The sequence below is a fragment of the Megalobrama amblycephala genome, linkage group LG1 (assembly GCF_018812025.1).
Source record: "Megalobrama amblycephala isolate DHTTF-2021 linkage group LG1, ASM1881202v1, whole genome shotgun sequence".
Lineage (NCBI taxonomy): Eukaryota > Metazoa > Chordata > Actinopteri > Cypriniformes > Xenocyprididae > Megalobrama > Megalobrama amblycephala.
The window spans coordinates 74003023-74016917 of NC_063044.1; the positions used below are offsets into that span (position 1 = coordinate 74003023).

The 13895-nt window shown below is 35.9% G+C and overlaps 1 long non-coding RNA gene across 1 annotated transcript; it reads right to left on the reverse strand.

Moving 5' to 3' along the window:
- Window positions 1–10615: 10615 nt before the first annotated feature.
- LOC125248884 lies at window positions 10616–13478 on the reverse strand. Its single transcript, XR_007180431.1, has 3 exons — window positions 13421–13478; window positions 13225–13275; window positions 10616–10820 (listed from the first exon to the last, which is right to left on the reverse strand). It is a non-coding gene; the product is annotated as an uncharacterized LOC125248884 (long non-coding RNA).
- Window positions 13479–13895: the final 417 nt, after the last annotated feature.

The following is a 13895-nucleotide window of genomic DNA, read 5'->3' on the forward strand; positions in this document are numbered from 1 at the left end:
TCGTGTGATGTCGCTTAACTGTATCATATGTTATAAATATAAAAACATTATATAATATTATCCACTATCAATCGCTATAATGTCGAGCCCAGCTGTTTTCTTCATCTTCTCTTTTCAGCTCTTTACATTTTGTGCTCTAGTTAGCTCCCTGTCACATGACAACGGAGCACAGTGAAAGGGATGGCTAATATTAAACAACCTAAAATCTGCTTTAAACTTAAAAACATAAAGATGAAGTTTAAATGTTTATGTGACAGAACGGTGATTACTGAATGAGCTCACAGCAGGCACATGCTGTGCAGTAATTAGCAAACGTTAGGGAAATGAAAACGGGTCGCACCTCAACAATTATTTGCACTCGCACATATGCTCCCAAAAATAATTTGAGGTTGCACGGATTAAATTTCGGGAGCAAAATGGTCGCAGTTTCGAGCCTAAACTAAATTGTTGTAGGGGGGTCTGGGGCAGGGACGTGCACAGGAATTTTGAGGGGCAGTTGCTCTGACCTAAAAAAAGGGCACTAGGCACAGTGTTAAACATGTCACTTCCTGTTGCCAGTGGGTGGTGCTATTACTGTAACTGAAAACAAAACACACGCAGAGTCCAAAATTGACACGTGCTTTCTAATATTGTTTTATCATTCTTCGTAGATCAGCTGATTTAATTTTACTGTCCATTAATTCAGCACATCAGATGATTTCATTGTGTTGTTATTGTATAGATCAGCTGTTGTGGTCTTTGGCTCTTGTCATGATCATTCTTCTCACGATGGTCTTCATCTGTTTCATGCTTTCTCAATAACTCAGGTGAGTCACGAGGGTTTATATATAAATATGTACATATGAGTCAGAAAGAGAGTCTGCAATGACTGTGTAATTTTCAATAAGTCATTTCCTGCATTTGCATTGTGGAAAAAAACAAACATGATATTTAGCCTGTGAATGTGTGCAGGAGTGACAGAGAATAAAAAGAAACACTACTTTCTGTCACAAAAGAAATAACACATGCACAGAGCGATATTAAATATAGCACAATACCTACACATGAATGCTATATAAATATTTTAAAATCTCTCTGAGTAATTAAGAAATACTTTGAAGAAAATAATAGTTTTTAATCTTGTTGTCAGTTTTCTGAGGGCAGTGCCGCGTGTCAATGAAAACGGGAGAGAATCAGACCGAGAGAAAGAATCGAGTTGCACAGGATCACTTTATCATTCGCTGTCGTAATATATATGAATGTGTTTCTCTGGAGTCCAAATGAAGGGCAGATCTGATGATCCTCATTCACTGCAGTTCAACGAGGATGATCTTCATCATCATCGTCTTCATCACAGCTCATTTTCACATCAAAGTCAGAGGTGAACGTCACTGTGATCTTTGACATGATGAAGGAAGTTTCATTTCATTCTGAGCTTCTGAACACTTTCATTCCTGCATCTGTCTGTTTCCAGACGTGTGACCACATCCTGTAGACTTGATCTGTGTGTGTGTGTGTGTGTGTGTGTGTGTGTGTGTGTGTGTGTGTGTGTGTGTGCCTCTAAGCGTGGGGGACCTGGTTTGCTCCACCGGTCCCATGGTGAGCTCCTCCCCACGAGCACCTGCATATTGCATTATTTATATCAGTGGTAACTAAATACATTTTCTAAATGCAGAGATAGTATATTAAAAGCACATTTTACTTCTTATTTCATGGTGTCTCAAAATAGCACAGTCTTAGCCATGCAGCATTATCAAACTCATTCAGGATCGAATGTTTGCAAACATCCACAAAATACATGCCAGAGTTGCGTGATCTCCCACATGGAAAGAACCTATATGTGGATATATGCGCATATATGAAACCTATATGCAGTGTATAGGCAAAATTGGAACAGGAAATATAGGTCTCCTGTATTGCTGCTTCATATCCACATATAAGCCCTATACATACAAGATATGTCTTCTATATGTGTGGCAGGATCTGTCATTTTGTGTTCATATCTCATTTTTGACTGTCTACATGAGCTAGCTCATATTTTCTATTATGGGAAAAAAATTATGCAAGACTTAAGTATGTGCGAACATGTGAAATTGGTCCCACGTGGAAAAAACCTATATAAACGTATATGTTTCAATATAGGTTTTGATATAGGTTTTAATATATGTGACATATATAAAATTGGCCGTTTTCCTATATTATGTGTATATATACGTGTATATATATGTGTATATATGTACATATATGTGTATATATATGTGTACATATATATGTGTGCATATATGTACATATACTGAGCTCCTCCAGTAAACTTAATGTGTAAATATTTGTATGAACACGAGCACCTGCATATTTCATTATTTATATCAGTGGTAACTAAATACATTTTCTAAATGCAGAGATAGTATATTAAAAGCACATTTTACTTCTTATTTCATGGTGTCTCAAAATAGCACAGTCTTAGCCATGCGGCACACTATCAAACTCATTCAGGATCGAATGTTTACAAACATCCACAAAATACATGCCATTCTCACCTGATCTGATATGCTGCCTCATGAACAGTTTGTAAAGATGCATTTTGAGAGTTATATTTGCTGTGTGAGCTTCTGCATTATGTGTGCCTCAGTGTATTGGAATGACGAGCGAGCCCTACTTGGTGAGCTTGGGGCGGGGAACACGAGCTCATTTGCATTTAAAGGTACACGCAACAATTTTTTGGCAGTTAAAACATGGTATAATAAAAAAAAAATCTATGGGGTATTTTGAGCTGAAACTTCACAGACACATTCTGGGGACACTAGAGACTTGTAAAAATGGATATAATTGATCCACCTTTAAGATAATCTTAAGAAGTACTGAAGAAGAATTTTTAGTATATTAAGTACAAAATTAGTGTGTGAAAATAGAGCACTTTAAGTACATTATAGAAGTGTACTTTTTTGGAGAGAGAGAAAATAAGCGTATGTGAATTAGCATAACTGAGTCTGCAAGTGTGCATCTCTTGCGGCAGCAGTGTCTCTAGTTCTAGCGAAACTATAAGTTTATCTACCACAAGAACTGCACACTTATTTCCTCTCTTGTGGGAATGTCATGTATCTTAAGTTGCTTAACTATTTCACTGATTAATTTGTCAGAGCAGCACTGACAAAATGTCCGTACTATACAGTACATGTGTACGTTTGAGAGAGAGAGAGAGAGAGAGAGTATATGCTTTCAGGACACAGTAAAATCTATTTTGTGGCAAAAAACCTCAAGGAACCTTGAGGTTCCTCCTGAGGAGAGTTTGGATAAGGTGGTGTCCTATTTCTTTGAGATCTTCTGAGTTTTATTGCTTTATTGCAGGGTGCTTGATCTCAGCTTTTGTTAGCAGGAAAATCAAGTCTTGCAGTATATAATTGCAAAAAAAAAAAAAAAGAGAAAAGAAGCAGTGTAGTCAAACTGAAACTGTGCCCACGTCACAGTCAGTGTTATCTCTTGTCAGGCACAGTGGAAAAATCTGGTGTGCAGATTCCTGCCTGGGGTGGGACCCTTTAAAAAGGTTCTGATATGAACACTTTTGGTACCTGCATGCATCAGATATCTTTTGAAAGAGTATCAGCACTGTGACATCTTTATTTTTCTGTATCATCATGGCAATGTGAGCTGTTGAAAGAGACTGAATCATCAGCTGTCCTGCAATGCTCAGTTCCTTGAACACCTGACATTACTGTGAATGAAATGATGAACGGCCCTTTTGTTTGCCATCGTCAAGAAGCAGCTTATTCCAGATTTAAGGATCTTCAGCTAAACACCTGAAGCTGTACTGAGTTTATGACTTTTAAAAACACATTAACAATCATATTTTACTTCAACCACAGATCATTAAATGAAACAAATATGGTCATATCTCACGTTTACTGGAAGGAAAGTTGCAATCATTTACAGGAAATGCATGAACACTGAAACAGGCAAACAGTGTTGCTTTCTTCTGAACTGCTCTTGTGATGGAGGTTTTAGACAAGAAGTGAGATGAATTTCATTGACATGTCTTCTTTTCTTCCATTTTTCTCTTTAACTTCATTCCTGTAGAGAGTTTCTTAAAACTGTGTACTTCTAAATGTTGAGCTTCATTTGTCATGTTCATCCTCATGTCTGATTGGTCAGAACATTAGCTCATAAATCTCTCATCACAAGTTGGGCCACATTTATAAAATGTTGCGTATAAACTGTCCTAAGTACGTTTGATCTAAGATCATTTCTTAAATGTGTGTATGCCTCTCTTTCACATGTGAAATCTATAAATCGCAAATGATCTTGAAATTGTGCACAGATGAATGGTTTCAGATCTCCGCCTTGTAAACGCCCCCTAATTAATATCATTGGCATATAAAAAAGCACCATTCAAAGTCCAAATTCTTTACTTGAGAATGGCGAGCGGCAAGAAAAGAATTTTAGCGAGGCAAGGCAAGGCAATTTTATTTGTATAGCACATTTCATACACAATGGTAATTCAAAGTGCTTTACATAAAAAAGAATAATAAAAATAGAACATAAGGAATAGAAATAACAGTAAAAACAGAGAATTTTGCTATCTGGATGGAAGAGGTAGGAAGTCTCAGGGAGGTTGTTGTTGTTGTTGTCATCCATCAGAGTTGGATCTAAACGGATCTATCCATCAGAGGCTGAAATCAGGGTCCTGTTGATGGAAGTAGAGGTTCGTGCTAGACATGCTACATAATTTAACTTTAACACTGCAAAAAATGCTTTTCTTACTTAGATTTTTTGTCTTGTTTCCAGTCCAAATATATAAAAATTCTTAAACCAAGAAACATTTTCAAGACAAGTAAAAAAATATTGTCTTGTTTTCAGAAAAAGAATAAGTCAAAATTAAGTGTTTTTCCTTAAAACAAGCAAAAAAATCTACCAATGGGGTAACCTATAAAAAACAAAATATTGTGCTTTAATTTGTAAATAATAATAATTGGTGATAGACATTTATCTACATTAAAAAAATGAGTCATCGGACTTGTAATTTTCATTTTAAAAATTAAGGTGCTAATTAAAAATAGTGTGTATATTTTATTAATAAAAATGCCAGTGTTATATAGAAAATGTTGAGAACATTTCACTAGTAAAATCAAGAGATACATTTTCATTTTTTTTAAGGAAACTTGCACAGTTTTGAGGCTTGAATTGAGGAACCGATTAAGCTAATAAAATGAAGGAAAGAAGGCTACCTATTTAATTTAAGAGAATTAGCTCAATTATGTGGTTTTATTTAGATGCAGCATTGTTAGTTCCCCTCATACTTTGCATATGGCTGGAAATTGAGAGTAAATACTGAAATTAAGCATTATTTTATGTGTTTTTGAGTGAAAGGAAACATCTGTTGATGTTTAATGTTCATTTATGTTTGTATTTGAAAGAGCTTGTTATGTTGAAGTTTTGATCATTACCATTGTGCAGAAGAGTAGAGCTCATGGTTAGGTTGTGAATAATGTCTCAGATTACATATGTAACCATGGTTCCCTGAGAACAGGGAATGAGACTCCGCATAGCATTTTCGAAAGCAGAGTTGAGTTCCCTTTTGAAAGGGAATGTCTCAGGCTATGTATGTAACCATGGTTCCCTGAGAATAGGGAAGAGACCCTGTGTTCGAAAACGCTACGGGGAATGTCTCCGCATAGCAGTTTTCGAACGCAGAGTTGAGTTCCCTTTTGAAAGGGAATGTCTCAGGCTATGTATGTAACCATGGTTCCCTGAGAATAGGGAAGAGACCCTGTGTTCGAAAACGCTACGGGGAATGTCTCCGCATAGCAGTTTTCGAACGCAGAGTTGAGTTCCCTTTTGAAAGGGAATGTCTCAGGCTATGTATGTAACCATGGTTCCCTGAGAACAGGGAAGAGACCCTGTGTTCGAAAACGCTACGGGGAATGTCTCCGCATAGCAGTTTTCGAACGCAGAGTTGAGTTCCCTTTTGAAAGGGAATGTCTCAGGCTATGTATGTAACCATGGTTCCCTGAGAACAGGGAAGAGACCCTGTGTTCGAAAACACTACGGGGAATGTCTCCGCATAGCAGTTTTCGAACGCAGAGTTGAGTTCCCTTTTGAAAGGGAATGTCTCAGGCTATGTATGTAACCATGGTTCCCTGAGAATAGGGAAGAGACCCTGTGTTCGAAAACGCTACGGGGAATGTCTCTGCATAGCAGTTTTCGAACGCAGAGTTGAGTTCCCTTTTGAAAGGGAATGTCTCAGGCTATGTATGTAACCATGGTTCCCTGAGAACAGGGAAGAGACCCTGTGTTCGAAAAACACTACGGGGAATGTCTCCGCATAGCAGTTTTCGAACGCAGAGTTGAGTTCCCTTTTGAAAGGGAATGTCTCAGGCTATGTATGTAACCATGGTTCCCTGAGAACAGGGAAGAGACCCTGTGTTCGAAAACACTACGGGGAATGTCTCCGCATAGCAGTTTTCGAACGCAGAGTTGAGTTCCCTTTTGAAAGGGAATGTCTCAGGCTATGTATGTAACCATGGTTTCCTGAGAACAGAGAAGAGACCCTGTGTTCGAAAACACTACGGGGAATGTCTCCGCATAGCAGTTTTCGAACGCAGAGTTGAGTTCTCTTTTGAAAGGGAACTGCATGTACTATTAATTTGAAGCATGTTACTTTGTTCAATGAGCAAAAACTTTGCTATTGCCAGTGCAGTAACGGATTTGTCTACTTGTACTGTGCTAGCAGAATACAGTCTTTTGAATACACAATATAACTTAAAGTCAAATATAAACAGGCCATTTCCAGTCACTCTAAATCACACACTTTTGAGAGTCAACTTAAAATAAAAAAGCACATTTCACAAAATTATTAAATTAATTGTCATTGACTAAATAATTTAGGAGATTTTATATAATTTATTCAAGTAGATCCCATTAAAGAAATCCAACCTTAAAAATATTAAAATTATAATTAGAGTAGATTTAGGCCTATCTGTCAGTATAAATAACTATTATTAGGGACAATAACTACTATCAGGATAATAATAATACTAATAATTATTATTATTAGTAGTAGTAGTAGTAGTATTGCTGCTGTTTATAGATTTCCAAATACCTGCAGTACTCCGACTCTGCCACAAGGAAAAGTGCGTACTTCTGCTCAGACCCTCATGTGACGGTAAGCACTTTTCCATGTCAAAGACCGTTTTTATAAATATGAACTTTGTCGTGGATGTAAGTGAACGCACACTCTAAGATCACATTTGTGCGTACGCACGCTTTATGAGGCCCCATGTCTTTAGCAAATATCATTACAAACACGATTCCTAACACACATTTACAATCCAAAACCTGTGACATGCGCATCCTGAAATCCTCACTCCATGATTCTTAAAAGAATATATGATCGATTCAGATCAAAAATGTCCAGTTCTGCTAATGTGTTACTGCGTTACGTGTGCATATGGCAAGCTTTTTTTTGACTTTTATTCATTCTCAGGATAGGAATTCTTGATATTAACAATTGAGTTCTTGATATCTGTAACTGTATTTTCACTAGTGAAATGTCATCATAGGCCGCCATTCAAATTCAATTGTTGATATCAAGAATTGAGTTCTTACTAGTTAGAGAAATACAATTCTTACTAGTAAAAATCATACATTTTGATATAATTTATTAGTTTGTTACTAGTGCAAATATCTATTCTTGATATCAACAATTGAATTGCTACTTGTAACAATGTTAATTTTTGATATCAATAATTTGATTGTCACTAGTGACAATGTTAGTTTCTGATATCATGAATGTGATTGTTACTAGTAAGAAAGCCATTTTAGATATCTGAAATTATACTGATATCAGAAATACATTTTCAGATATCAAAAATTCACATTTTTACCAGTAACAATGAATTATTGATATCAAAAACTATGATTTTTACTAGTAAGAATTGTATTTCTGATATGTGAAATTGGAATTTCAACTAGTAAGAAATCAATACTTGATATCAACAGTTGAATTTGAATGGCAGCCTATGGTGACATTTCACTAGTGAAAATATCAAAAATTATAGTTTACTAGTGGAAATGTAAATTTCTGATGACTCGTTTAGGCTATTCAGAGCCGATTCTTTCTTTTGAGAGACAATAACTTTATTTATCGTGCACGTTTGACAATGTTTTTATTCACATACAGCTATATACATTATATTATAAACATTATATTATCCAATATTACACACTGCATGAAAGGGAATATTTTAAAAACCATAATAGGGCACTTTAAAACATCTCAAGGTCCGCCTGCATTGGTTTGTATTTTGTTACTTTCAGTCGAATAAAAGACTATATTTCTAGTCGTATATTTTTTGCATTGAAGATTTCTTAAAAAGTGTTAAAATCTTGTATCATGAACCCAGCATCATGCATTACACCAACATTTTAGATATCAGTGAAATATTCACAATTCTCATTTCATTTTTGTTACTACAGCGAAAACTACTAGCCTTGGAAGTTCAAACATGGTAAGCAGACAGTTGATGGTAGACATTTACGTATGTAGTAAGAAAAACAATACTATATAAGTCAATGGCTATCATCAACTGTCTGCTTACTGACATTCTTCAAAATATCTTCTGTGTTCAGAAGGAGAAACTCATACAGGTTTGGATCAACATGAGGGTGAGTAAATGATGATGAAATGCTAATTTTTGGGGTGAACTAGAACTCTTTAATTCAAAACAACAAAACTAATGTGGTCAGTTGTTTTTTATTGTTTGTTTTTTGACAGTAAATGATAAAAAAAAAACAAATGTTTCATTACTAAAGCAAAATCTTCATTCAATTCACATTTATTTGTATAGCGCTTTTCACAATAAATCTTTACATGTTTTTTAAGAGAATAAAGTCACATGATTTAGTGAGCAAACATATAATGAATACAACGTGATGAATAGATCCTCAACTGGATGGAACTGAAATAAATACTTTGATTGTTGTGATCCTATCAGACTTATGATAGCAACCTGATTCGTAACAAAGCACTGTTCGCCAGAGGAGAACTGGCCCCCCGACTAAGCCTGGTTTCTCCCAAGGTTTTTTTTTTCTCCATTTTAACACCTGTTTGCCACCTGTTTGCCACCTGATGTCACCTGATGGAGTTTGGGCTCCTTGCCGCTGTCGCCTTTGGCTTGCTTAGTTGGGGACACTTGACATTTGATATTCAACAGTATTCTTGACATTTATTCAACAGTGCTTCTGATCTGCCTGCATTGACACTATTCTTTAAGAGCTGCTGTGCAGCCAAAATTATGTACCAGTTATCAATGTAAAGCTGCTTTGACACAATCTGCATTGTAAAAAGCGCTATATAAATAAAGGTGACTTGACTTGACTTGACTATAAAGACAAAGTGCATTTAGACCACGCCCACACCGGGGGGAAAACAAGCTACAGAACCGTAAAAGCCAGCCTTTAAGAAGAAAAAAGCGCCTGTTATTGAAAAAATGGAAAGGAAATATAACTCATGGTTAACCAGAGATCTTTCTATTCAAGGGAGAATTCTATTGAGTAAGGCAGAAGGTCTCTCGAGAGCAGCCTTTTCTCTTCTCTTAGTGCTCCAAAGGATATATGCTCACAAATGGATAAATTACTCTTTAATTTCATCTGGAGAAACAAACCTCGTAAAATTAAAAGAAAAAAAATGTCCTTGTTAATAAATTATCTGATGGTGGGTTAAATGTTCTTAATTTTACTATTTTCAACCAAATTCTAAAAATTAACATGGCTTAAAAACTTTTTTAAAGAAAAATCAAACAAGTATTTTCAATATAGTCCCATATTTTTTACTTAAAAAAAACTTAGGGGTTTAAATTTTTTGTTGCAACGTCCTTATATAACTGGTAAACTTATTGCTTTGGCAGGTTGTCAAAACAAGCATTACTCTTCTGGTCATTTTTGCACACACACAATTTCTCTCCTAGCATGTGCTTTATATGGAACAATGGTAGTATCACTCATAATAAGAAATCATTGTGCATTGATAATTGGGTTCAGCACAACATTTTAATTGTTAACCAGCTTATTGACAAGAATTAGTCCATTAGCCATTAGTAGATATATCCATACTGTCTTTGATAAATGTAATTTTTGTAACACATCATCTGAATCATCTGATATTGAACATTTATTTCTTTATTGCTCTTTTTCTATTTCATTTTGGACTGACTTTAAAATAGACATAACAAAAAAAATAAAAAAATAAATAAATAAACAGAGCTCTTAATTTAGAACCCCATGACATTATCCTTTGTTTTCTAACCCATATTTTTCTCAAAAACAATATTATCTTATTAATCTTTTAATTATTTTGGCAAAGTTTAAATTCATAAGACAAACATAACTCAAAAGAAATATATTAATATATTAAATATATTTTTAAACTCTTTCCAACATGTGATCACAAAACCTATAGCTTATAAAAACAATACAAATCCTAAAGCTTTTCAAATTTATGTAACTGCCCTAATAATATGTAGCATTTTTATCCTATTTTCTTCTTTTTTTAATCATTATTTATTTATTTATTTATTTATTTGTATTGGTTGGATTGTCCCCCAAAAGTGACTTTAGCTGAGGTTTCCTTCTCATTATTTTCTCATTATTTCAGCTACATATTATATTAGGCAGAACCAGTACCAATTACAGCAAGTGAAATATCACACAGAAACCATTAATGAATGACGTTCAGTGAGATGACAGGATGATCCTCTGGACACGAGCCGTTGATCTATTCAGATTCAGTATGATTCAGTGAATCAGATTCATCAGATCTGAGCTTCTTCTGGACAGCAGATTCAGGATCCCTGAGAGAAACACATTCAGATACAGCAGATGAAGATTCACACATACCCCTTTTCCACCGACACAGTTCCTGTGTGGATATAAATTATGGCTGTTTCTGAATATGCGTTCTTCAGCGATCTTTCCTCATTGTTTTCTTGCTCTACATCATCATCAACCGTCAAAGTTCAGTTCCAATACTCAAGAACAGAGGACGCATGAAAGTACCCGGATGTGTTCTTGATATCGAGGATGCATCGAATGCAGACTTGAGAGAATCGAACCGTTAAAAAAATCCCAGAAGACGCTGCGGCGGTCGACGTACGGAAGCCTGTAAGCTTTAAAGTTCTCGTTCTCACTTATGAGATTCCCGCTACAAGCTCACAAAAACGTGATGGCTCAAGAAAGTAAACAGTTTGTTTTGCTTAATTTTAATAAAGTGATAACCTGAAGAAAGCCTGCAGAATTTTTAGCATATAAAAAATAATCTTAACATTGACAAAACATGTAAAGGCTACTCATTTTCATAAACACACGCGGTAAAATAAACATATATAAAATTATATAAAAATAATAATATTATGATACAAGTCTTTTAATAGGTTATGACATTTGTTTGTGATGTTATGTTGTATTTATTGTGCATTAGCTGCTACTATAAAGGCCCCGGTATACTTCAAACGAAATCGAAGAACGAACTGATGTGACGCCATTTCAAACAAAATCAGGCCAAAAACGAAGTTCGTTTTGTGTTCTTTTTGGAAGTTTGAAACGGCTTGCCAAAGCGAACTTTCAGGAAAAGTTCACTTCAGCTGCAAAACACCTTCGTACTACCATTGGTCAGTGACGACAACGTAATAGGAGGTGTGCGCTGAGGCTCCGCCTTCACTCGCGTGGGACGCGTCTTTGACTCATTTGATCTGTTGAGTTTGTTGAGGTAAGATCTCCACGGGTGAAAACATGAACACAGTTGTGCTTGTAAAAAAATGAGGCACTGACACTGTTTTTCATGTTTGATACTGTAAAGCTGTTTGATTTTAAGCAATCTATTGAATAAAGTGCTATATGAAGACGTGACTGGAGTGCTAATTTGCAGAGCTTGTGCTAATATTCCCATGCTCTTATGATCAGACGCATTTCTTATGCTTTCTATAATAAATGCTTACTGTTTTCTCATTTTTGTTGTGTTTATTTTGTAAATGAGAAGAAAGTGCTCGGCGCATATTTACATATTCATCTAACCGTCGCTCTCAGCAGTGTGGGCGGAGTCAGATGTTCGATTACAGTATATCGCTCATCAAGTATTTCGAACTTCGTTTTACCCCTAAACAAAGAACGAAAAAGAACTTCATTTGAAGTATACCAGGGCCTTAATATGCTGGGACGGTCAGTTGAGCAACAAGATCGCAGCACATCTCAATTCTCAAATGAGGCGTTCTGTGTCCTCGCGTCCTTTGTTCTTTTTAAGGTCGCCTGGCAAGACCGGACTCCACGAGAAAGCAAGTCCGTTCTCTGCATTCTTGGAATTGAGAAACAGCCGATGTGAATATGCTTATAGACCCTTTTCACATTTCCGGGTTTCTCAGAAGCAGAAGTCATCATAGTTGGGCAAAACTCTATAGCGGTGAATGAGAGAATACATTAAATGTATTTTTGTGTTTCCATTTGCTCAAATAGCAAAAGAAAAACTCCACAATAGTGTTTTCACAACTTTAAAAAAAGAGGGAAAAAAAATAGAGAGTGATTGATAACAACAGACAGGTAATAGGCCTACTAAGTATAGCGTTATAAATTTACATACGTTTTTTAAAAAAAATTGAATATATGAAAAACTTTGCAGGATTTATGATATTGATTAAAACGCATCATCAAAGTCTGTGAAAAGGGTCTATTATTTATGATTACGTTCATTTTCTTAAGTGTTCCTGGCTTGTGTCCATTCTTGAACCATGCCGTGAGAGGTGGTTCATGGACTGAAAAGATCATCGGTTCAGCTCTAAAAGCCAGAGAAACACTGGCACTGTCTCAGTGAGCAATCATTGCTCTTATATCTAAATATATACAACTATGTGTGCGAGAGAGTGAGTGAATCAACGCTTTCAGTTTCAGTTTATCTCAGAAAGGACAGATGATTTGCCGGTTCACTAGAATCAGTCCCAGTTCGGTGAACAGCACCGACCACACAAACACCGGGACACGCACTGTTGGTTTTGGATCGGTTATAGACAGGTAAATACTGTTCCTTCCTCAAGTCTAATGTGAAAACACGCGGCCGGTTCACAACAGGCTCCAGTTCACCCGGCCGAGAACAGAAAACAAGAAACCTGCAAACCATTCTGGTGGAAAAGGGATAAAAGTCTGAAACCTGAATGATCATGTGATTCAGTCAAACCACTTGAAGTCTTTCTTTCTCTCACTTTCACTCACCTGATTTCTGAATCACTGCAATGAACGTACGTCTCTGCTTTCAGAAAATACCTGACAACACATTGAAACTGATAATTAAATACTATTATATTCATTATATTTATTCAGAGAGATTTTATAGTTTAGGCCACTGATTTCATCAAGATTTCATGACTATTTAAAGTCTCTCATACACAATTAATCACTCGTGTCTCACCTGAAGATCCTTTTACGCAGCAAGAAACAGATCAAGAGCAGAAGAACAATCGTGATGATGAAAAGAGCCAAAATCCACCAGAACTGATCTAAACAAGCCACACAATATAAATCAGCTGATCGACAAAAACAACAACACAATACAATCATCTGAATTAATGAGCTATATATTATATATTTCTTCTCTTTCTCTAAACTTTGGCATGTGTCTTATATGTGATCTTCAGTCAGATATTTTACACTCAATCATCATCTGAACTCACGTGAATCTGGAGTTTGTGCCGATCCACCGCTGGAGTCTGTGACATTAAACACTGAAAAACACATTCATAATCATCATGATTCACTTACAGAAGATTCACTTTGACACAGAGTTTGATCTGAATCAGGACAGATTCACTTCAACACAGTTTGATCTGAATCAGGACAGATTCACTTCGACACAGAGTTTGATCTGAATCAGGACAGATTCACTT